At 39.0% G+C, this 24,937-nt stretch overlaps 1 protein-coding gene and 1 pseudogene across 3 annotated transcripts in view; both read right to left on the bottom strand.

Moving 5' to 3' along the window:
- Window positions 1-24,937, bottom strand: part of HPSE2 (heparanase 2 (inactive)) — a 688,711-nt gene that overhangs the window by 271,817 nt on the left and 391,957 nt on the right. The gene's annotated exons all lie outside the window — the stretch shown is intronic.
- On the bottom strand, window positions 10,797-11,414 carry LOC131493648 (ATP synthase subunit O, mitochondrial-like; annotated as a pseudogene).

The following is a 24,937-nucleotide window of genomic DNA, read 5'->3' on the forward strand; positions in this document are numbered from 1 at the left end:
GACCAGATGGACTTGACAGATATATTTAGAACTCTGCATCCCAAAGCAACAGAATATACCTTCTTCTCAAGTGCACATGGAACATCCTGTAAGACAGATCACATACTGGGTCACAAAACAGCCCTTAATAAGTATAAAAGAACTGAGATCATACCATGCACACTTTCAAACCACAATGCTATGAAACTTGAGATCAACCACAGGAAAAAGTCTGGAAAACCTCCAAAAGCACGGAGGTTAAAGAACACCTACTAAAGAATGAATGGATCAACCAGGCAATTAGAGAAGAAATTTAAAAATATATGTAGACAAATGAAAATGAAAATACAACAATCCAAATGCTTTGGGATGCAGCAAAGGCAGTCCTGAGAGGAAAATACATTGCAATCCAGGCGTATCTCAAGAAACAAGAAAAATCCCAAATACAAAATCTAACATCATACCTAAAGGAAATAGAAGCAGAACAGCAAAGACACCCAAAACCCAGCAGAAGAAGAGAAATAATAAAGATCAGAGCAAAAATAAACAATATAGAATCTAAAAACATAGTAGAGCAGATCAATGAAACCAAGAGTTGGTTTTTTGAAAAAATAAACAAAATTGATAAACCTCTAGCCAGGCTTCTCAAAAAAAGAAAAGGGAGATGACCCAAATAGATAAAATCATGAGTGAAAATGGAATTATTACAACCAATCCCTCAGAAATACAAGCAATTATCAGGGAATACTATGAAAAATTATATGCCAACAAACTGGACAACCTGGAAGAAATAGAAAAATTCCTAAGCACCCACACACTCCAAAACTCAAACAGGAAGAAATAGAAAATTTGAACAGACCCATAACTAGTGAAGAAACTTAATCAGTTATCAAAAATCTCACAACAAATAAGAGTCCAGGACCAGATGGCATCCCTGTGGAATTCTACCAGGCATTTAAAGCAGAGATAATACCTATCCTTCTCAAGCTGTTGCAAAAAATAGAAAGGGAAGGAAAACTTCCAGACTCATTCTGTGAAGCCAGCATTACTTTGATTCCCAAACCAGACAGAGACCCAGCAAAAAAAGGAGAACTACAGGCCAATGTCCCTGATGAATATGGATGCAAAATTCTCAACAAGATACTAGCAAATCAAATTCAACAGCATACAAAAAGAATTATTCACCATGATCAAGCAGGATTCATTCCTGGGCTGCAGGGCTGGTTCAATATTCACACATCAATCAATATGATACATCACATGAATAAAAGAAAGATAACAACCATATGATCCTGTCAATCAATGCAGAAAAAGAATTTGACAAAATTCAGCATTCTTTCTAATAAAACCCCCCGAGAAAGCCAGGATAGAAGGAACATACTTAAAGATCATAAAAGCCATTTATGAAAAGCCCACAGCTAATATCATTCTCAATGGGGAAAAACTGAGAGTTTCCCCCTAAGATCAGGGATGTCCACTCTCACCACTGTTGTTTAACATAGTGTTGGAAGTTCTAGCATCAGCAATCAGACAACAAAAGGTAATCAAAGGCATCAAAATTGGCAAAGATGAAGTCAAGCTTTTACTTTTTTCAGATGACATGATACTATACATGGAAAACCCGATAGACTCCACCAAAAGTCTGCTAGAACTCACACATGAATTCAGCAAAGTCGCAGGATACAAAATCAATGCACAGAAATCAGTTGCATTCTTATAAACAAATAATGAAGCAACAGAAAGACAAATAAAGAAACTGATCCCATTCACAATTGCACCAAGAAGCATAACATACCTAGGAATAAATCTAACCAAAGATGTACAAGATCTGTATGCTGAAAACTATAGAAAGCTTATGAAGGAAATTGAAGATGATACAAAGAAATGGAAAAACATTCCATGTTCATGGATTGGAAGAACAAATATTGTAACATCTCAATACTACCCAAAACAATCTACACATTCAATGCAATCCCAATCAAAATTGCATCGGCATTCTTCTCAAAGCTAGAACAAGCAATCCTAAAATTTGTATGGAACCACAAAAGACCCCGAATAGCCAAAGTAATACTGAAGAAGACCAAAGTGGGGGGCATCACAATCCCAGACTTAAGCCTCTACTACAAAGCTGTAATCATCAAGACAGCATGGTATTGGCACAAAAACAGACACATAGACCAATGGAATAGAATACAGACTCCAGAATTGGACCCGCAAAAGTATGGCCAACTCATCTTTGACAAAGCAGGAAAGAATATCCAATGGAAAAAAGACAGTCTCTTTAACAAATGGTGCTGGGAGAACTGGACAGCAACATGCAGAAGAATGAAACTGATAGACCTGTGAATTGATGGCGGCGTAGGAGGACGCTGGGCTCACCGCGCGTCCTGCTGATCACTTAGATTCCACCTACACCTGCCTAAAGAACCCAGAAAACCGCCAGAGGATTAGCAGAACGGAGTCTCTGGAGCCAAGCGCAGACGAGAGGCCCACGGAAGAGGGTAGGAAGGGCGGCGAGGCGGTGCGCGCTCCACGGACTGGCGGGAGGGAGCCGGGGCGGAGGGGCGGCTCGCCGGCCAAGCAGAGCCCCCGAGTCGGGCTGGCAAAAGCAGAGGGGCCGGACGGACTGTGTTCCGACAGCAAGCGCGACTTAGTGTCTGGGAGGTCAGAAGTTAACAGCTCTGCTCAGAAAGCGGGAAGGCTGGAGGACAAAGGGAGGGAGAGCTGCTGAGCCCCCGGACGGCAGAGCTCAGCTTGGCGGGGAACAAAGGCGCTCGCCAGCGCCATCTCCCCCGCCCATCCCCCAGCCAAAATCCCAAAGAGAACCAGTTCCTGCCAGGGAACTTGCTCGCTCCGCGCAAACACCCAACTCTGTGCTTCTGCGGAGCCAAACCTCCGGCAGCGGATCTGACTCCCTCCCGCTGCCACAGGGCCCCTCCTGAAGTGGATCACCTAAGGAGAAGCGAGCTAAGCCTGCCCCTCCCGCCCCCGTGCACCTTGCCTACCCACCCCAGCTAATACGCCAGCTCCCCAGCACCACAAGCCTGGCAGTGTGCAAGTAGACCAGACGGGCCACACCACCCCACAGTGAATCCCGCCCCTAGGAGAGGGGAAGAGAAGGCACACACCAGTCTGACTGTGGCCCCAGCGGTGGGCTGGGGGCAGACATCAGGTCGGACTGCGGCCCCGCCCACCAACTCCAGTTATACACCACAGCACGGGGGAAGTGCCCTGCAGGTCCTCACCACTCCAGGGACTGTCCAAAATGACCAAACGGAAGAATTCCCCTCAGAAGAATCTCCAGGAAATAACAACAGCTAATGAACTGATCAAAAAGGATTTAAATAATATAACAGAAAGTGAATTTAGAATAATAGTCATAAAATTAATCGCTGGGCTTGAAAACAGTATACAGGACAGCAGAGAATCTCTTGCTACAGAGATCAAGGGACTAAGGAACAGTCACGAGGAGCTGAAAAACGCTTTAAACGAAATGCAAAACAAAATGGAAACCACGACGGCTCGGATTGAAGAGGCAGAGGAGAGAATAGGTGAACTAGAAGATAAAGTTATGGAGAAAGAGGAAGCTGAAAGAAAGAGAGATAAAAAAATCCAGGAGTATGAGGGGAAAATTAGAGAACTAAGTGATACACTAAAAAGAAATAATATACGCATAATTGGTATCCCAGAGGAGGAAGAGAGAGGGAAAGGTGCTGAAGGGGTACTTGAAGAAATTATAGCTGAGAACTTCCCTGAACTGGGGAAGGAAAAAGGCATTGAAATCCAAGAGGCACAGAGAACTCCCTTCAGACGTAACTTGAATCGATCTTCTGCACGACATATCATAGTGAAACTGGCAAAATACAAGGATAAAGAGAAAATTCTGAAAGCAGCAAGGGATAAACGTGCCCTCACATATAAAGGGAGACCTATAAGACTCGTGACTGATCTCTCCTTTGAAACTTGGCAGGCCAGAAAGGCTTGGCACGATATCTTCAGTGTGCTAAACAGAAAAAATATGCAGCCGAGAATCCTTTATCCAGCAAGTCTGTCATTTAGAATAGAAGGAGAGATAAAGGTCTTCCCAAACAAACAAAAACTGAAGGAATTTGTCACCACGAAACCAGCCCTACAAGAGATCCTAAGGGGGATCCTGTGAGACAAAGTACCAGAGACATCACTACAAGCATAAAACATACAGACATCACAATGACTCTAAACCCGTATCTTTCTATAATAACACTGAATGTAAATGGATTAAATGCGCCAACCAAAAGACATAGGGTATCAGAATGGATAAAAAAACAAGACCCATCTATTTGCTGTCTACAAGAGACTCATTTTAGATCTGAGGACACCTTTAGATTGAGAGTGAGGGGATGGAGAACTATTTATCATGCTACTGGAAGCCAAAAGAAAGCTGGAGTAGCCATACTTATATCAGACAAACTAGACTTTAAATTAAAGGCTGTAACAAGAGATGAACAAGGGCATTATATAATAATTACAGGGTCTATCCATCAGGAAGAGCTAACAATTATAAATGTCTATGCGCCAAATACCGGAGCCCCCAGATATATAAAACAGTTACTCATAAACATAAGCAACCTTATTGATAAGAATGTGGTCATTGCAGGGGACTTTAACACACCACTTACAGAAATGGATAGATCATCTAGACACACAGTCAATAAAGAAACAAGGGCCCTGAATGATACATTGGATCAGATGGACTTGACAGATATATTTAGAACTCTGCATCCCAAAGCAACAGAATATACTTTCTTCTCGAGTGCACATGGAACATTCTCCAAGATAGATCATATACTGGGTCACAAAACAGCCCTTCATAAGTTTACAAGAATTGAAATTATACCATGCATACTTTCAGACCACAATGCTATGAAGCTTGAAATCAACCACAGGAAAAAGTCTGGAAAACCTCCAAAAGCATGGAGGTTAAAGAACACCCTACTAACGAATGAGTGGGTCAACCAGGCAATTAGAGAAGAAATTAAAAAATATATGGAAACAAACGAAAATGAAAATACAACAATCCAAACGCTTTGGGACGCAGCGAAGGCAGTCCTGAGAGGGAAATACATTGCAATCCAGGCCTATCTCAAGAAACAAGAAAAATCCCAAATACAAAATCTAACAGCACACCTAAAGGAAATAGAAGCAGAACAGCAAAGGCAGCCTAAACCCAGCAGAAGAAGAGAAATCATAAAGATCAGAGCAAAAATAAACAATATAGAATCTAAAAAAACGGTAGAGCAGATCAACAAAACCAAGAGTTGGTTTTTTGAAAAAATAAACAAAATTGACAAACCTCTAGCCAGGCTTCTCAAAAAGAAAAGGGAGATGACCCACATAGATAAAATCATGAATGAAAATGGAATGATTACAACCAATCCCTCAGAGATACAAACAATTATCAGGGAATACTATGAAAAATTATATGCCAACAAATTGGACAACCTTGAAGAAATGGACAAATTCCTAAACACCCACACTCTTCCAAAACTCAATCAGGAGGAAATAGAAAGCTTGAACAGACCCATAACCAGCGAAGAAATTGAATCGGTTATCAAAAATCTCGCAACAAATAAGAGTCCAGGACCAGATGGCTTCCCAGGGGAGTTCTACCAGACGTTTAAAGCAGAGATAATACCTATCCTTCTCAAGCTATTCCAAGAAATAGAAAGGGAAGGAAAACTTCCAGACTCATTCTATGAAGCCAGTATTACTTTGATTCCTAAACCAGACAGAGACCCAGTAAAAAAAGAGAACTACAGGCCAATATCCCTGATGAATATGGATGCAAAAATTCTCAATAAGATACTAGCAAATCGAATTCAACAGCATATAAAAAGAATTATTCACCATGATCAAGTGGGATTCATTCCTGGGATGCAGGGCTGGTTCAACATTCGCAAATCGATCAACGTGATACATCACATTAACAAAAAAAAAGAGAAGAACCATATGATCCTGTCAATCGATGCAGAAAAGGCCTTTGACAAAATCCAGCACCCTTTCTTAATAAAAACCCTGGAGAAAGTCGGGATAGAAGGAACATACTTAAAGATCATAAAAGCCATTTATGAAAAGCCCACAGCTAACATCATCCTCAATGGGGAAAAACTGAGAGCTTTTTCCCTGAGATCAGGAACACGACAGGGATGCCCACTCTCACCGCTGCTGTTTAATATAGTGCTGGAAGTTCTAGCATCAGCAATCAGACAACAAAAGGAAATCAAAGGCATCCAAATTGGCAAAGATGAAGTCAAGCTTTCGCTTTTTGCAGATGACATGATATTATACATGGAAAATCCGATAGACTCCACCAAAAGTCTGCTAGAACTGATACATGAATTCAGCAAAGTTGCCGGATACAAAATCAATGTACAGAAATCAGTTGCATTCTTATACACTAACAATGAAGCAACAGAAAGACAAGTAAAGAAACTGATCCCATTCACAATTGCACCAAGAAGCATAAAATACCTAGGAATAAATCTAACCAAAGATGTAAAAGATCTGTATGCTGAAAACTATAGAAAGCTTATGCAGGTAATTGAAGAAGATATAAAGAAATGGAAAGACATTCCCTGCTCATGGATTGGAAGAATAAATATTGTCAAAATGTCAATACTACCCAAAGCTATCTACACATTCAATGCAATCCCAATCAAAATTGCACCAGCATTCTTCTCGAAACTAGAACAAGCAATCCTAAAATTCATATGGAACCACAAAAGGCCCCGAATAGCCAAAGTAATTTTGAAGAAGAAGACCAAAGCAGGAGGCATCACAATCCCAGACTTTAGCCTCTACTACAAAGCTGTCATCATCAAGACAGCATGGTATTGGCATAAAAACAGACACATAGACCAATGGAATAGAATAGAAACCCCAGAACTAGACCCACAAACGTATGGCCAACTCATTTTTGACAAAGCAGGAAAGAACATCCAATGGAAAAAAGACAGTCTCTTTAACAAATGGTGCTGGGAGAACTGGACAGCAACATGCAGAAGGTTGAAACTAGACCACTTTCTCACACCATTCACAAAAATAAACTCAAAATGGATAAAGGACCTGAATGTGAGACAGGAAACCATCAAAACCTTAGAGGAGAAAGCAGGAAAAGACCTCTCTGACCTCAGCCGTAGCAATCTCTTACTCGGCACATCCCCAAAGGCAAGGGAATTAAAAGCAAAAGTGAATTACTGGGACCTTATGAAGATAAAAAGCTTCTGCACAGCAAAGGAAACAACCAACAAAACTAAAAGGCAACCAACGGAATGGGAAAAGATATTTGCAAATGACACATCGGACAAAGGGCTAGTATCCAAAATCTATAAAGAGCTCATCAAACTCCACACCCGAAAAACAAATAACCCAGTGAAGAAATGGGCAGAAAACATGAATAGACACTTCTCTAAAGAAGACATCCGGATGGCCAACAGGCACATGAAAAGATGTTCAACGTCGCTCCTCATCAGGGAAATACAAATCAAAACCACACTCAGATACCACCTCACGCCAGTCAGAGTGGCCAAAATGAAGAAATCAGGAGACTATAGATGCTGGAGAGGATGTGGAGAGACGGGAACCCTCTTGCACTGTTGGTGGGAATGCAAATTGGTGCAGCCGCTCTGGAAAGCAGTGTGGAGGTTCCTCAGAAAATTAAAAATAGACCTACCCTATGACCCAGCAATAGCACTGCTAGGAATTTATCCAAGGGATACAGGAGTACTGATGCATAGGGGCACTTGTACCCCAATGTTTATAGCAGCACTCTCAACAATCGCCAAATTATGGAAAGAGCCTAAATGTCCATCAACTGATGAATGGATAAAGAAATTGTGGTTTATATACACAATGGAATACTACGTGGCAATGAGAAAGAATGAAATACGGCCTTTTGTAGCAACGTGGACGGAACTGGAGAGTGTGATGCTAAGTGAAATAAGCCATACAGAGAAAGACAGATACCATATGGTTTCACTCTTATGTGGATCCTGAGAAACGTAACAGAAACCCATGGGGGAGGGGAAGGGAAAAAAAAAAAAAAAAAAGAGGTTAGAGTGGGAGAGAGCCAAAGCATAAGAGACTGTTAAAAACTGAGAACAAACTGAGGGTTGATGGGGGGTGGGAGGGAGGGCAGGGTGGGTGATGGGTATTGAGGAGGGCACCTTTTGGGATGAGCACTGGGTGTTGTATGGAAACCGATTTGACAGTAAATTTCATATATTAAAAAATAAATAAATAAATAAAAATAAATAAATAAATTAAAAAAAAAAAAAAGAAGAAGAATGAAACTAGACCACTTTCTTACGCCATTCACAAAAATAAACTCAAAAAAGATGAAGGACCTGAATGTGAGACAGGAAACCATGAAAACCCTAGAAGAGAAAGCAGGAAAAAACTTCTTTGACCTCAGCTGCAGTAATTTCTTACTTGAAACATCTCCAAAGGCAAGGGAATTAAAAGCAAAAGTGAACTATTGGGACCTTTGGGACCTCATGAAGATAAAAAGCTTCTGCACTGCAAAGGAAACAATCAACAAAACTAAAAGGCAACTGACAGAATGGGAAAAGATATTTGCAAATGACATATCGGACAAAAGGCTAGTATCCAAAATCTATAAAGATCTCACCAAACTCCACACCCAAAAAACAAATAATCCAGTGAAGAAATGGGCAGATGACATGAATAGACACTTCTCTAAAGAAGATATCCAGATGGCCAACAGGCACATGAAAAGATGCTCAATATCACTCCTCATCAGAGAAATACAAATCAAAACCACACTCAGATATCACCTCACGTCAGTCAGAGTGGCTAAAATGAACAAATCAGGAAACTATAGATGCTGGAGAGGATGTGGAGAAATGGGAACCCTCTTGCACTGTTGGTGGGAATGCAAAATGGCGCAGCTGCTCGGGAAAACAGTGTGGAGGTTCCTCAAAAGATTTAAAATAGATCTACCCTATGACCCAGCAATAGCACTGATAGGAATTTACCCAAGGGATACAGGAGTACTGATGCATAGGGGCACTTGTACCCCAATGTTTATAGCAGCACCTTCAACAATAGCCAAATTATGGAAAGAGCCTAAATGTCCATCAACTGATGAATGGATAAAGAAATTGTGGTTTATATATATAATGGAATACTACTTGGCAATGAGAAAGAATGAAATATGGCCTTTTGTAGCAATGTGGATGGAACTGGAGAGTGTTATGCTAAGTGAAATAAGTCATACAGAGAAAGACAGGTACCATATGTTTTCACTCTTATGTGCATCCAGAGAAACTTAACAGAAGACCATGAGGGAGGGGAAGGGGAAAAAAGTTACAGAGAGGGAAGGAGGAAAACCATAAGAGACTCTTAAAAACTGAGAATAAACTGAGGGTTGACGGGGGGTGGGAGGGAGGGGAGGTGGGTGATGGGCATTGAGGAGGGCACCTGTTAGGATGAGCACTGGGTGTTGTATGGAAACCAATTTGACAATAAATTTCACATTTAAAAAAAGGGACTAAAACTGGACCTTTGTTTCACACTATACATAAAAATAAACTCAAAATGAATTGAAGACTTAAATGTAAAACCTGAAACCATAATACTCTTAGAAAAAAAACATAGGAAAAATGTTTCTAGATATTGGATAGGGCAATGATTTCCTGGATATGGCATCAAAAAAGCACAGGCAACAAAAGCAAAACTAGACAAATTAGAGTAGATCAAACTAAAAAGCTTCTGCACAGCAAAAAAAAAAAAACAAAACAAAAAAAACCACAATTAACAAAATGAAAAACCAACCTACAATGGGAAAAATATTTTCCGACCATATATCATATAAGAGGTTAATATCCAAAATATATTTGGCAATGTTATAACTCAACAGAAACAAACCACAAATAACTCAATTTAAAAATGGGCGAAGGACCTGAATACACATTTCTCCAAAGAAGACATACAAATGGCCAATAGGGATATGAAGATGTGTACAACATCACTAGTCATCAGGGAAATGCAAATCAAAACGACAATAAGCTGTCACCTCACACCTGTTAGGATACCATTGTCAAAAAAACAAAGGAGAAGAAGTGTTGGCAAGGACGTGGAGAAAAGGGAATGCTTGTACACTTTTGGTGGGAATGTAAATTAGTGCAGTCACTATGGAAAACAATATGGAGGTCCCTTAAAAATTAAAAATAGAATTACCAGGGCACCTGGGTGGCTCAGTCGGTTAAACATTCAAGTCTTGATTTCAGCTCAGGTCACAAACTCACAGTTCATGGGTTCAAGCCCTGCATCAGGCTCCACACTAACAGTGCAGAGCCTGCTTGGGATTCTCTCTCTGTCTCTCCCCCACTTGTGCGCACATGTGTGTTCATGCTCTCTCTCACTCAAAAATAAACAAGTAAACTTAAAAAAACACTTTAAAAAATAGAATTACCATTTGATCTAGAAATTTCACTTTTGGATACATATCCAAAGGAATTGAAATCTGGGTCTCAAAGAGACATCTGCACTTTCACCTTCATTACAGCATTATGCACAATAGCCAAGATATGGAAACAAACCTAAATATCCATCAATAGTTAAATGGATAAAGTAAATGTGGCATATAGATACAATGGAATATTACTCAGCCTTTAAAAAGAAGGAAATTCTGCCATTGTAAGGCTGAAAAATACTCCATTGTATGCTTGCACCACATTTTCTTTTTGCTGTCATTCAGGAAGCATTTTATTGTTGCTCCAAGGTTAGGAATTTTCACTGACAGAGAATCAACACTTTCAGGAAATTTCCCATAAAGCCCTGCTTAGCTTCTGAATCTTGGTTTTCACAGATGTATCAGCATATTTCTCTCCAGTACAATCAGTGCACCCATGATTGACAGTTCAGTCTTAACTTCCAATTTCGGCCTTTACTTAGGAAGGTCTTCAGTACTGTTTTTAATTCATAGAGTGGATTCATCTAAAGGAGGTGCAGTGGTAACTGTGCAAGGGACTTCTCCAGGGTGGATGCTCATCACGGTTGACAAGGCAGAAATGACTCCAGGGATAGTGTTCAAGTGACCATTTTCAACAAGCAAATTGACCAGGTTAGATGTGAGGAGATAGAACCTCTCTTTTGCTTTCATGTCATTTAGGCTTTTCACTTTCACTGAACACTTTATGCAGGGATTCATAACAGAAGCAGTCATTTTGGGTTCTTTCAAGATTGTGCTCTCAACAATTCCTTATCTACTTTATTCTGTTTAGATGCTGAATAAATAGCGGTGGCATACAGACCTTCGATACCATATATCTGAAACGGTTGCCTCACAAGTTTGGCAAACAGCCTGACCACAGATGTACTATACTAAAGTATGGCACCTGCAGGGAGAGCCCAGAAAGTGCTGGGGTGGCCATTTTCTCTGGGCAGCTGTAGATCCATGTACCACCTTTTCTTTACCCATTTAACTGTTAATGGATATTTAGGTTGCTAGAATAGATTAATCTGGTGGACATTATGCTAAATGAAATAGTCCAGACATAGAAAGAAAAAGCCTATATGATCTCACTTATATGTGCCATCTAAAACAGTCAAACAAGGGCACCTGGGTGACTCAGTCAGTTAAGCGTTGGACCTTGGCTCAAGTCATGATCTCATGGTTCATGTTGGGCTCTGTGCTAACAGCTCAGAGCCTGGAGCCTGCTTCAGATTTTGTGTCTTCCTCTTTCTGTCCCTCCCCTGCTCTCTCTCTCTCTCTCTCTCAAAAATAAACATTAAAAACATTTTTTAAATAAAAAATAAAATAGTCAAACAGAAACAGAGAGTACAATGGTGGTTGTGAGGGGTTGGGGGAGATAAATGGGGAAGTGTTCATCAAAGAGTACAAAGTTTCAGTTATGCAAAATAAATAAGTTCTGGAGACCCACTGTATGATACAGGGCCACTGATTAACAATACTGTATACTTAAAATTTTGCTAAGAGGGGATATATTATTTTAAGTGCTCTTACCACTAAAAGACAAACAAACAACACCTCTTTCCAAAGTCAAGGGGGTGGAGAAAACTTTTTGAAATAATAAATAAGATTATGGCGCTAATAGTGATGATAGTTTCATGGGTATATACTTATCTCTAAACACATAAAGTTGTATATATCAAATATCTACAGCTTTTTATATGTCATTAAAACCTCAATAGAGTGGCTTAATAAAATTCACCTACTAATTTCATATTTAATGAGGAAAGAACGAATGCTATGTTGTTTGCAGTAACAATAAATAAGAAACAACTTAAATGTCCATCAGTAAGAACTGGTAAGTAATTTAAAGAAAACGAACTAGAGATACATGTATTAGGAGAGAGAAATCTCAAAAACATAAGCAGAATAAAAAAAGGCAAGTTGCAGAATGATATAGATTGTCAAAATATAAAAATAACATCATACATTCACTATGGAAATACATTGCAGCATTATATAACATACTATGTATATACGTGTGCATGTCTCTCTACATGTATATAGGTAGATATATATACATACATATATATATATATATATATATATACACACACACATCTATGTGTATCATGTATGTAGTATAAGTAAAATAAAAATGTGGACAAATGTAAGTTAAAAATTCAGTGCTTAGTGGTTACCTATGTGTTGAGATGTAGGACAGTGGGATTGGAAAGGAACACTCAGGTGGCTTTAACTATATGAGATGTTTTCTCTTAGAAAAAATAAAGATCTGAAGCAAATATGTCCATATGTAAAGACTTCTCAATCTTAACAAGGATAGTTATTGGTGAGTAGGTGGTATTTATTTCATTATTCTCTATACACTTTTTGTGTAGTTTGTTTTTTTCCTAATAAAATTACTAAAAAAATGTTTAACATACTTATTTTAATGAAAAAGGTTGCCTCTGGAGAGGGGCTAAGATAAGTGGCAGCAGAAAGGTAAGGAGAAGGAGACTATTGCTTTTCATCATAAGCAACTCTGCACTATTTGATTTGTAACCTTGTTGATTTACAACTATAATAAAAAGATTTTTTTTTAATTTTAGACAGAGGGAGAGAGAGAATGCATGCTAGCCAGAAAGGGGCAGAGAGGGGAAGAGAGAATTCCAAGCAGGCTCCATTTTCATTGCAGAACCCAAAGTGAAGCTTGATCCCATGGCCGTGAGATCATGACCTGGGCTAAAATCAAGAGTCAGATGCTTAACTGGCTGAGCCACCCAGGTGCCTCTAACAAAAAGATTTTTATTTGTTTTAATGAAAGATGGTCTTTTACTGGAAGAGTTTAAGACCACTTTATAGATTATAAACTCTTGGAGGCCTTGATCTTACTTGTCCTTGTGTTCTTGAGTCTAGCTGTAGTGCCCAGCACCTAGAGTGTAGTCAGTACATATTTATTGTTTGCTGTATTTTATTTCTTAAAGATTATAGTCCATTTTTATCTCTCTGTTTTCTAATCACTGGTAACAAATTTACTCCTTAGTTACACCATTTAACTCTGTGGTACTTCAGATTCCTTATTTTTCAAGTGTAAATAATAATATCTGTCTTGCCTGCTTCCCAAGCCTATTTTAAATTTCAAACAAGAAAACAGATATCAATTTTCTTGAAAATTATAAAGTATATTTGAATTGAAAAAAAATGTATATCACTGAAAGACTGGGAAGAATTCCCAAGAAATCATACCATCACATTAATATCCACAGTCCAACCTCTTCCATAACATGTCAGTAACCATAAAAAAAAAATCTTACTTCCATATATGTGTCTTGAAGCCTCTAAATATGGTGTGTTCTGGTGGGGTGGAGGTGGAGGTGGCAGTTATGATTCTGGTTAGGGACATTATGAAAATTGGCTTCTTTAGTCATGAAAAAATATTTTCTTAGGAAGATATTTCTTAAGATGCCATGATGACACACTAACCAGTTTTTTGGCAAAGGTCCCATTGAGCCAGTGGTAAATCTTACTATATGGCAGTAAGAAGTACAACACTTCTTACTTGACTTAAAACCATTTTGGCTCTAGGGCAGACTCAGCTGTCCCATGAGGGAGGGGTGGGGATGCTAAATAATTCAGGGAAAAGTAATGATTATACAGAGATATGGGGCATCTCTCCAAATATTGTGATTCTAATGGGGAACAATAAAGAACTGATCCAGAGAAGGAGGGAGAGGGTTAATGGAAAAGGTCACTAAATACTTGTTGGCACTGATTTAGTCACTTGGGTATTGAGTGTAATCAATGGTGAGACATGGTCCTTGCTTTCAAGGAATTTATAGGCTGTGGATAGACATGGATACAACCAGCAGATTATCAACATGGAATAGAATAATGAGACAGAAACATATGCACTAGTCATGTTGGTCACATACAAAAGCCACACTTTTATATTGCATTAGTTTCCTTTTCGATGTAAAGGTGGAACGTTGTTGCTAAGAATCTTTGTCCAGAAATGGCATGGATAGACAAATTGCTTTGCCAAGGCCACTGAAAGAGTGATAGTGCACACACTCGGTGATCTATATCTCATGTGCCTAGGGGAAGCCCAAATGCGCCTCTCATGGCTACAGGGAGTTGTCAGTTTATAATTTTATTGTGTTCCAAAGACTCATTTATCAGTAAGCTGTGGGAAATCTGGCATATATATTCACACAGAAACAAAACCACAAATGGGGGTCATTTTTTAGACAGGCCAGGAAAGGTTGTACAAACCCATTCTAATTAAAAAAATTGTAATAATAATGGTATGGTAGAGTCTGATTCCTATGTGTACAATATATGTGTGTGTTTGTATATTTTGAATTTGAATTGGAGATGCCCGGATCCTCTTTCTCTGGATACAGCCCCTCAGACAATTTCATCTGCTAGTATTGAACATGAAGATTCACTGATCTTAAGCAATGACTCTGTGTGAGTGTGTATGTGTGTGCCATGAAATATGCCACTCAGAAATCCTTCTACATGGAGTATAACCAATTATCTGCTCCAGCTGCTGCCCTTCTGCATTCACAACTGTGTTCATGCTGAGCCTCTATTTCCCATGAGCTGTTTTTCCCAGACAGTGACTAAACATGGTGATCAAAGGTACTAAAGTGTGCCCATTCCAGCAAGTTGCAGGACTCCTACAAACAAATTTGGCTTGAGGATTTCCTATCAGCATGACAGAATCATTTTTTTTTGGAACTGTGCTATAGTCTAAGACTCTGTATGCCCTATTCTTTCTTTCCTCTCTCCACAGACATCAAGGCTCTCTTCCCCTTTTAAAACTACCCATGCTTCCAATCCCTGGCATATATAATCCTATCTTTGTGTCTGCTTCTTGACATACTCAAACTACTGCAAATGAGAATGAGAAAGGTCCAAGTAAGATGGGGAATTGGGACTGGCTCACTCACCACCTTGTAGGAAAGAAGAATACCATCCTGAATGTGGTATGTGGGTGTTAAAGATTTCACTGGTGATGACATGAGACAAGAGGCACCTTTGTTTATAAAGGCACACTTATATCCTGTGGTAGAAGAGCAGACAAAGCTAAATAGAAAACTGAAGGTCAGATCCTCACAGGGCTTCACAGAGACATTTGAATGCTTAATTGAGATAGGTCTGTTATCACATCAGGACTCAGAATGGAAAAATACAGTACCCTGAAATATGGGTTAGGGATATCTGGATTGATGCCCAGATGTTGGAGCTGAATATGCCCCTGAGGCCCCAGAGCTTACAAGGTGGTCCCCTCTTCGCCAGTAAGAGGTTGCACTTGCTCTGTGTTGCAGAACAGTGCAGAAGACTTTCCCTTTAAGACAGCAGTTTTCCTCCTCAGAAATGCCCCATCTTCTCTCCTGGCTGAAAGGCTGATGCCTGGACTGAAGCCCAGCACTACCCAGTTAAGGAAATTAAGATACTCCACAGTCCAGGAGTTGAGAGAATTAGCTAGCATGTATCAACGGGAACCAGGGCTATATTCCTGGGATTAAATTTTGAGGATGCCTGATCAAGAGGGCCAGAATTTAAGACTGGATAATCAAGAATTCATTGACTCAGGGATGTTTGCTTGGAACATGGAATTTAACACCCCAGCAAGGATTCGAGAATGGTGCAAATTCACTGCTGAGATAACATTTAGAAGCCTAGAAAGAGTAATGGCTATGTTGAGCAGAGTAGAAGTGCCTGAGTTGCCCTGGCAGATAGTAGAAGGAAGAATAAAAGAGACTGAGGAAAGAGGTCATGCTAGAATGGATATATTAATAAGACTGGAACACCCACTAGAGGAGTAGGGTGCATAGAAGAAGCCAAATGACACCATTCCACCAAGGCCATTTGAAATGTGTGGTGGAAAAAAAGAAAGAAAGAAATGTGCTGGTGAGAGGGGTACAGCATCACTAATAAGTTCAGTGGTGACTATTAGCCACAGGTCAGGTTTGGGTTTGTCATTAGGCATGAAGTTGGGATGATGGGGGTCAAAGGATTAGAGCTCAAGTGGCGGTACTTCAACTGTAAAAACCCAAAAAGTTACAATTATTATGATGGCCAGCAAGGTTAGAGGGGCAGCCAAGAGGATCTAACCAGCAGGGAATTGTGAAGATGGTTAATAAAGCATGACATGCTCATCCCTAATATGGGCAGCCAACAAGAGTATTATTTAAATATCTACAATTACAAAAAGACAAAAATGGATGAGCAGGAAGTTGAGGATGATTTCCCCACTGAAAAGTTCCTAACCCCTTGTTAGTTGTTGGTTCTGAGTCAATTTTTAGATCCAGAATCTGCTGACTGAAGACATGGCCAGATCTTTAGGAGTAACACTGTAGCATCAGGTAATGATTCTCCTTCCCGCCCCCCCCACAAAAAAGTACCTATAGTCATTTACTCAGATAACTGTACACTGAAGAAAAGAAAGCACCCACACATTCTGAGGAATATTTAGTACAGGGCTGAGTGGACAGTGATACCTGGAGACTCAAGGTGTCAACATGGCCCTCATATTAGATGGAGATTATTAAGGTCAGGTAATAAATGGAGTCCTAGAATTGTGCCTAATGAAAATTAGATGTCTATTATTGATTGATTGATTTGATTTACTATAGGAAGGAGTATGGAAAATAAAGAGAAAGGTTCTAGCCCTTGGACATGGCTACAGAAAGTGATCTTCCATGTGTAAATTCTAGAAGCAAAAATATCATTAGCAAAAAGTGCTGAGTATGAGGTTGGAACTCTGAATAGAAATTTATTAGACACTAGAGGCTTCTAGGAAAAATGAAAATTGCAAGGACAGCCCTTCCATTAGGCTGCAGTAAGCTAATGAGAACAGCAAAGAATTATGACTGATTAAGGAAGATCTATTTCTGCTTCTTGTTGAGGCCCTTAACTTCCATTTTGCTGCTTTCTATTTAAAAGCTTACTTTTGGTGGCCTGTTCTTGAGATCCTAGCCAGAAGTATAAGAACCTTCACCCAAAGTCAAGGCTATTCTTTATGTAAGAAGTATTAAATTCAGTAGACACGGAAAGAATCTGTTCCTTTACAGTTTAATTATTTTTCTACTATAATATTATTTCCATATATTTTCTCTGGGTTTTTAAAAAATGAGGCTTTAGGATTTTAATACTTTGCAACTCAGAACCTGTAGGTTCATTGAGATACCAAAACTACCAATGCATCAATGAGCACACCATTAATAGACAATAAGAGACCCAATTTTTAGATTAGCTCTCTTTTTCTAAACCAGTCCACAGGGGTAGAGAGAACTTACTTTTGCACAGTGTTTAAGAACAACTATCCCAATTATTCTGGTCCTGACACTCTTAGGATACACAGTTAATGACCTCCCTTTGTAATTTCTAATTCCCTGCTCTAAACTCTACTCTGTTTATGAAAATTTCAGATAAGATAATCCTCATAAGACTTTAAACACCTCCTTTGGAAAAAGCTACTTTGGCAACATGCATCGAAAGCTTTAAAAATGCATATACCCTTTGACTCAAAAACTCTATTTCTAAATATTTTCTCTGAGGGATTTACAGAACTGAATTCCAAGTGCATAAGAATGTTCATCACAGCTTTGTTTAATGGCTGAGGGAAAGAGAGAGTGAGATTGGCTAAATTTCCATAATAGGGGAAATGAGTAAATAAATCCTTATCACTGATTCAATAAATGCACTATAGAAAAATGTGTTTTGACATAGCAAAATATTCATATTTCTAAGTAAAAAATAAGTTGCAAAAGAATAAATACAATACTTTTGTTTAAAAAAATCACTAAATAAATATTTATGTGCTTTTAAAGATTTCTGCCTTTGGGTGGGAGGGGCCAAGATGGTGGAACAGCATGGAAGTTTTCTGTTTCTCTCATCCCTGAAATCCAGCTAGATCAACATCAAACCATCTCGCACACCTAGAAAACTGATCTGAGGACTAACACAACAATCTACATAACTTGACCCACAGAACTCAGCAGGTACACAGCATGGAGAGGTGATCAGGATGGCGGAGAGAAGCCACAGAGGGTAGACAGCTGTGTTTGCTTGTGGAGAGAGAACAGAGATGGGGGAGAATACAGGAAAAGCACTCGCTCCAAAAGCAGCTGGAGAGAAAGAGAAAGAGTGGAAACACCCATAAGAGACTAAATGAGAAAGGGAGAAAGGAGAAAGGAGAGAGTTTCAATGCCATTAGGACTCTATAAACAGGGGAGTGCAGAGTCAGAAACTCTGCAGCTCGACACCTGATGGAGCTCTGGTGGGAAGCGCAAATCCCCAGGAGCAGACAGTGATGTCTGAGGGGTCCTCAGATCACAGGGGAAGAGGCATTCCACTGCTAAGAGGACATTTGGTAGATTTTGTGCAGCCTCCCCACAGGCAAAGGTCCCAGCAGACCCTGGAGAACAGCCGTATTTGCTGGTGTTGGAACAAGGACGTTAGGGGGCAGTGAAGTCTGGTGCCAGATGTGTGTTGTGATTTACCATAATCCCTGAAACGCTGCTGCTACAGGATCATAGGAACCTTTTCTGGGGTGGCTGGCACCTGGCTGCAGTCTTTAGGCATCTGCAGCAGCATGGTCCCTCGAATATTCCTGCGGGCAGGCAGGCACTGGCCATTGCTCCACGAGACCCTCCCCGATGGGGGTTGAAGTGGGTCAAAGCCACAAGGCTCCCAGAAGTAAGGGGTTTGGAAACACAGCCCCATCTGAGATAAAATTCAAGAGTGAGGTGCCACCTGGCAGGCTGATGGCTTGGTTGTGGACAGCATAGAAACAGGGAGTGGATGGAAGCCAAGACAAAGGAGGGGTGCTTGACTGCTGGTGGGGAGAGCAAAGAGCTCTGACACTAGAGACTGGGTAGCTGAGTGAGGCCATTTTCACCTCTCCCGCACATGCACATATACATGTATATATGCTACAATGATCCACCCCAGTAAACTAAGCAGCACCATCTAGTGGAGAATGGAGCTGTTACACCAAGCCCTGTACAACTACACCCACCATGCTCTAGAGGAACACAAGTCTCTCCACCTACTTGGTTTATAGACTATAAAGTGCTTCACAGTTTGACTTCTAGGGGAAACTGGATATAATTCCAACTGTATTTCATTGTGCTCACTGGTCCATTTATTCAATTTATTTCTTTTTCATTTCTTTTCTTATTCTTGAATACAGAAAGAAAAAATTTATTTTTTATTTTCCATTTTTATAAAAAGATTTTTAATTTTTTTCTACTATATTTTTTATTTTTGTAATTTTTAAATTCTATTTTATTTTCATCATTTCATTTTATTCTATTTTACTGTATTCATTTTTTTTTCTTTTTTTTTTTTTTTTCCAACGTTTTTTTTTTTTTTTTTTTTTTTTATTTATTTTTGGGACAGAGAGAGACAGAGCATGAACGGGGGAGGGGCAGAGAGAGAGGGAGACACAGAATCGGAAGCAGGCTCCAGGCTCTGAGCCATCAGCCCAGAGCCCGACGCGGGGCTCGAACTCACGGACCGCGAGATCGTGACCTGGCTGAAGTCGGACGCTTAACCGACTGCGCCACCCAGGCGCCCCTGTATTCATTTTTTTAATTTTCAAATGTTTTTCCTACTTTTTTCCTTTTTTTTTTCTTTCCTTTTTTTCTCTATTCTACCAAGCTTCTTTCAACAACCAAACCAAAACACACCTAGGATCTATTTTCCTTTATTTGATTTCTTTGTGTTGTTTTTAATTTTTTAATTTAATTTTTTATTTTATTAATTCTTTTTCTTCCTCCAAAGTGATGAAATGAAGGAATTCACGCCAAAGGAATGAACAGGAAGAAATGACAGTCAGGGATGTAATCAACACAGACACAAGCAAGATGTCTGAAACAAAATTTAGAATCACAATAATAAGAATACTAGCTGGGATTGAAAAAAGCATAGAATCCCTTTCTGTGGAGATAAAAGAAGTAAAATCTAGTCAGGAAAAAATTAAAAAATGCTATAATTGAGATGCAGTCTCAAATGGATGCCACAACGGCAAAGATGGATGAAGCAGAGCAGTGAATCAGCAATATAGAGGACAACTTTATGGAGAATAATGAAACAGAAAAAAAGAGGGAAACTAAAGCAAAAAAGCATGACATAAGATTAGAGAACTTAGTGACTCATTAAAAAGGAACAACATCTGAATCATAGGGCTCCCAGAAGATGAAGAAAGAGAAAAAGAGGTAGAAGGTTTATGGGAGCAAATCATAGCAGAAAACTTTCATAAACTGGGGAAAGACAAACATCAAAATCCAGGAAACATATAGAACCCATTAGATTCAACAAAAACGGATTATCAACAAGGCATATCATAGTTAAATTCACAAAATACACAGATAAGGAAAGAGTCATGAAAGCAGCAAGGGAAAAAAAGTCCTTAACCTACAAGTGAAGAAAGATCAGGTTTGCAGCAGACCTATTCTCAGAAACTTGGCAGCACAGAAAGGAGTGGCAGGATATATTCAATGTGCTGAGTCAGAAAAATACGCAGCCAAGAATTCTTTATCCCACAAGACTGACATTCAAAATAGAAGGAAAGACAAAGAGTTTCCTAGACAAACAAAAACTAAAGGAGTTTGTGACCATTAAACAAGCCCTGCAAGAAATTTTAAGAGGGACTCTTTGAGGGGAGAAAAGATGAAATGAAACAAAAAACACCAAAGCAACAAAGACGAGTAAGGACAAGAGAACACTACCAGAAATTCCAACTCTACAGGCAACACAATGGCAATAAGTTCATATCTTTCAGTACTCACTCTAAATGTCAGTGGACTAAATGCTCCAATCAAAAGACACAGGGAAACAGAATGGATATGGATCCATCTATATGCTGTTTACAAGAGACCCATTTTAGACCTAAAGAAACCTTCAGATTGAAAGTAAGGGGATGGAGAAAAATCTATCATACTAATAGTTGCCACAGGAAAGCTGGACTAGCCATACTTATGAGACACTCTAGATTTGAAAAAAAAAAAAAGACTATAACAAGAGATGAAGTAGGGCATTATATCATAATTAAGGGGTCTATCCACTAAGAAGACCTAACAATTGTCAACATTTATGCCCCCTACATGAGAGCCCCAGATATATAAATTGATTAATCACAAACATAAAGAAACTCATTGACAATAATACCATAATAGTAGGGGACTTCAACACCCCACTTACAACAATGGACAGATCATCTAAGGCAGAAAATCAACAAGGAAACTGGCTTTGAATGGCACACTGGACAGGATGGACTTAGATATATTCAAAACATTGCATCCTGAAGCAGCAGAATACACATTCTTCTCCAGTACATATGGAATGTTCTCCAGAATAGATCACATAATGGGACACAAGTAAGCCCTCAACAAGTACAAAAAGATTGAGATCATACCATGCATATTTTCAGACTACAACACTATCTATAACTTGAAATCAACCACAAGAAAAAATTTGGAAGGACAATAAATACTTGGAGATTAAAGAACAGCCTACTAAAGAATGACTAAGTTAACCACAAAATTAAAGAGGAAATTAAAAAGTACATGGAAGACAATGAAAATGATAACACCACAGCCCAAAATCTCTGGGATACAGCAAGGTGGTCATAAGAGGGAAGTATATAACAATCCAGGCCTTCCTAAAGAACGAAAAAAGATCTCAGGTAACCTTACACCTTAAAGAGCTGGGAAAAGAATAGCAAATAAAACCCAAAGTCACTGGAAGATGGAAAATAATAAATATTAGAGCAGAAATCAATGCTATTGAAATAAACAAAACAGAAATCAATGCTATTGAAATAAACAAAACAGTAGAATAAATCAATGAAACCAGGAGTTGGTTCTTTGAAAGAATTAACAAAATCGATAAACCCTTAGCCAGTTTAATCAAAAAGAAAAGTGAAAGGGCCCAAATAAATAAAATCAAGAATGAAAGAGGAGAGATCACAACACTGCAGAAATACAAAAATTAGTAAGAGAATATTATGAGTAATTATATGCCAATAAATTGGGCAATCTGGAAGAAATGGACAAATTCCTAGAAACATATAAATTACCAAAATTGAAATAAGAAGAAATAGAAAATTTGAACAGATCCATAACCAGTAAAGAAATTGAATCAGTAATCAAAAATCTCCCAAAAAACAAGAGTCCAGGGCTGGATGGCTTTCCAGGGGAAGTCTACCAAACATTTAAAGAAGAGTTAACACCTTTTCTTTTTAAGATGTTCCAAAAAATAGAAATGGAAGGAAAACTTCTGAACTCATTCTATAAGGCCAGCATTACCTAGATTCCAAAACCAAAGACCCCATTAAAAAGAAGAACTGCAGACCAATTTCCCTGATGAACATGGAGTCAAAAATTCTCAACAAGATATTAGCAAACCAAATCTGACAATACATTAAAAGAATTATTCACCACAATCAAATGGGATTTATATCTGGGATGCATGGCCAGTTAAGTATCTGCAAAACAATCAATGTGATACATCACACCAATAAAAGAAAGGACAAGAACCACATGACCCTCTCAATAGATGCAGAGAAAGCATTTGACAAAATACAGCATCCTTTCTTGATAAAAACCCTCAAGAAGGTAGGATAGAAGGATCATACCTCAAGATCATAAGAGCCATATATGAAGGACCCACTGCTAATATCATCCTCAATGGGGAAAAACTGAGAGCTTTTCCCCTAAGGTCAGGAACACAACAGGGTTATCCACTCGTGTCATTGTTGTTCAACATAGTACTGGAAGTCCTAGCCTCGGCAATCAGAAAACACAAAGGAATAAAAGGCATCCAAATCAGCAAGGAGGAAGCCAAACTTTCACTCTTCACAGACAACATGATACTCTATGTGGAAAACCCAAAAGATTCTACCAAAAAACTGCTAGAACTGATACATGAATTCAGTAAAGTCACAGGATGTAAAAATCAATGCACAGAAATGGGTTGCATTTCCATACACCAATAATGAAGCAACACAAAGAGAAATCAAGTAATTAATTCCATTTACAATTGCACCCAAAACCATAAAATCTTGAGAAATAAACCTAGCCAAAGAAGTGAAAAATCTATACACTGGGCACTATAGAAAGCTTATGAAAGAAATTGAAGAAGACACAAAAAAATTGGAAAAATATTCCATGCTCCTGATTGGAAGAACAAATATTGTTAAAATGTCAATACTACCTAGAGCAATCTACATATTCAATGCAATCCATATCAAAATAACACCAGCATTCTTCACACAGATAGAACACACAATCCTAAAATTTGTATGGAACCACAAAAACCCTGAATAGCCAAAGCAATCCTGAAAAAGAAAACCAAAGCTGCAGGCATCACACTCCCAGACTTCAAGATGTATTACAAAGCTGTAATCATCAAGACAGTATGGGATTGGAACAAAAACAGACACATAAATCAATGGAACAGAATAGAGAACCCAGAAATGGACCCACAAACGTATGGCCAACTAATCTTTGACAAAGCAGGAAAGAATATCCAATGGAATGGAATAAAGACAGTCTCTTCAGCAAATGGTGTTGGGAAACCTGGATAGCAACATGCAGAAAAATGAACCTGGACCACGTTCTTACACCATACACAAAAAGAAACTCAAAATGGATGAAAGACCTAAATTTAAGACAAGAAGCCATCAAAATCCTAGAGGAGTAAGCAGGCAAAAACTGCTTTGACCTCAGCCACAGCAACTTCTTACTCAACATGTCTCCAGGGGCAAGGGAAACAAAAGCAAAATTGAATATTTGGGACTTCATCAAGATAAAAAAGCTTCTGCACAGCAAACGAGACAAGCAGCAAAACTAAAAGGCAACTGACAGAATGGGAGAAAATATTTGCAAATGACATATCAGATAAAGGGTTAGTATCCAAAATCTAAAGAACTTATCAAACTCAACACCCATAAAACAAATAATCCAGTGAAGAACTGGACAAAAGACATGAACAGACACTTTTCCAAAGAAGATGTCTAGATGGCTAACAGACACATGAAAAAAATGCTTAACATCACTCATCATTAGGGAAATACAAATCAAACCACAATGATATGCCACTTCACACCTGTCAGAATGGCTAAAATTAACAACTCAGGCAACAACAGATGTTGGTGAGGATGCGGAGAAAGAGGATCTCTTCTGCACTGCTGGTAGGAATGCAAACTGTTGCAGCCACTCCAGAAAACAGTATGGGTGTTCCTCAAAAAATTAAAAATAGAACTACCTACAACTCAGCAATTGCACTAGTAGGCATTTATCCAAGGGATACAGGTGTGCTGTTTCAAAGGGGCACATGCATCCCCATATTTATAGCAGCGCTATCGACAATAGCCAAAGTATGGAAAGAGCCCAAATGTCCATTAATAGATGAACGGATAAATAAGATATATATGTATACAATGGAGTATTACTCAGCAATCAAAAT

Source organism: Neofelis nebulosa, chromosome 13 (genome assembly GCF_028018385.1).
Source record: "Neofelis nebulosa isolate mNeoNeb1 chromosome 13, mNeoNeb1.pri, whole genome shotgun sequence".
NCBI classification, from domain to species: domain Eukaryota; kingdom Metazoa; phylum Chordata; class Mammalia; order Carnivora; family Felidae; genus Neofelis; species Neofelis nebulosa.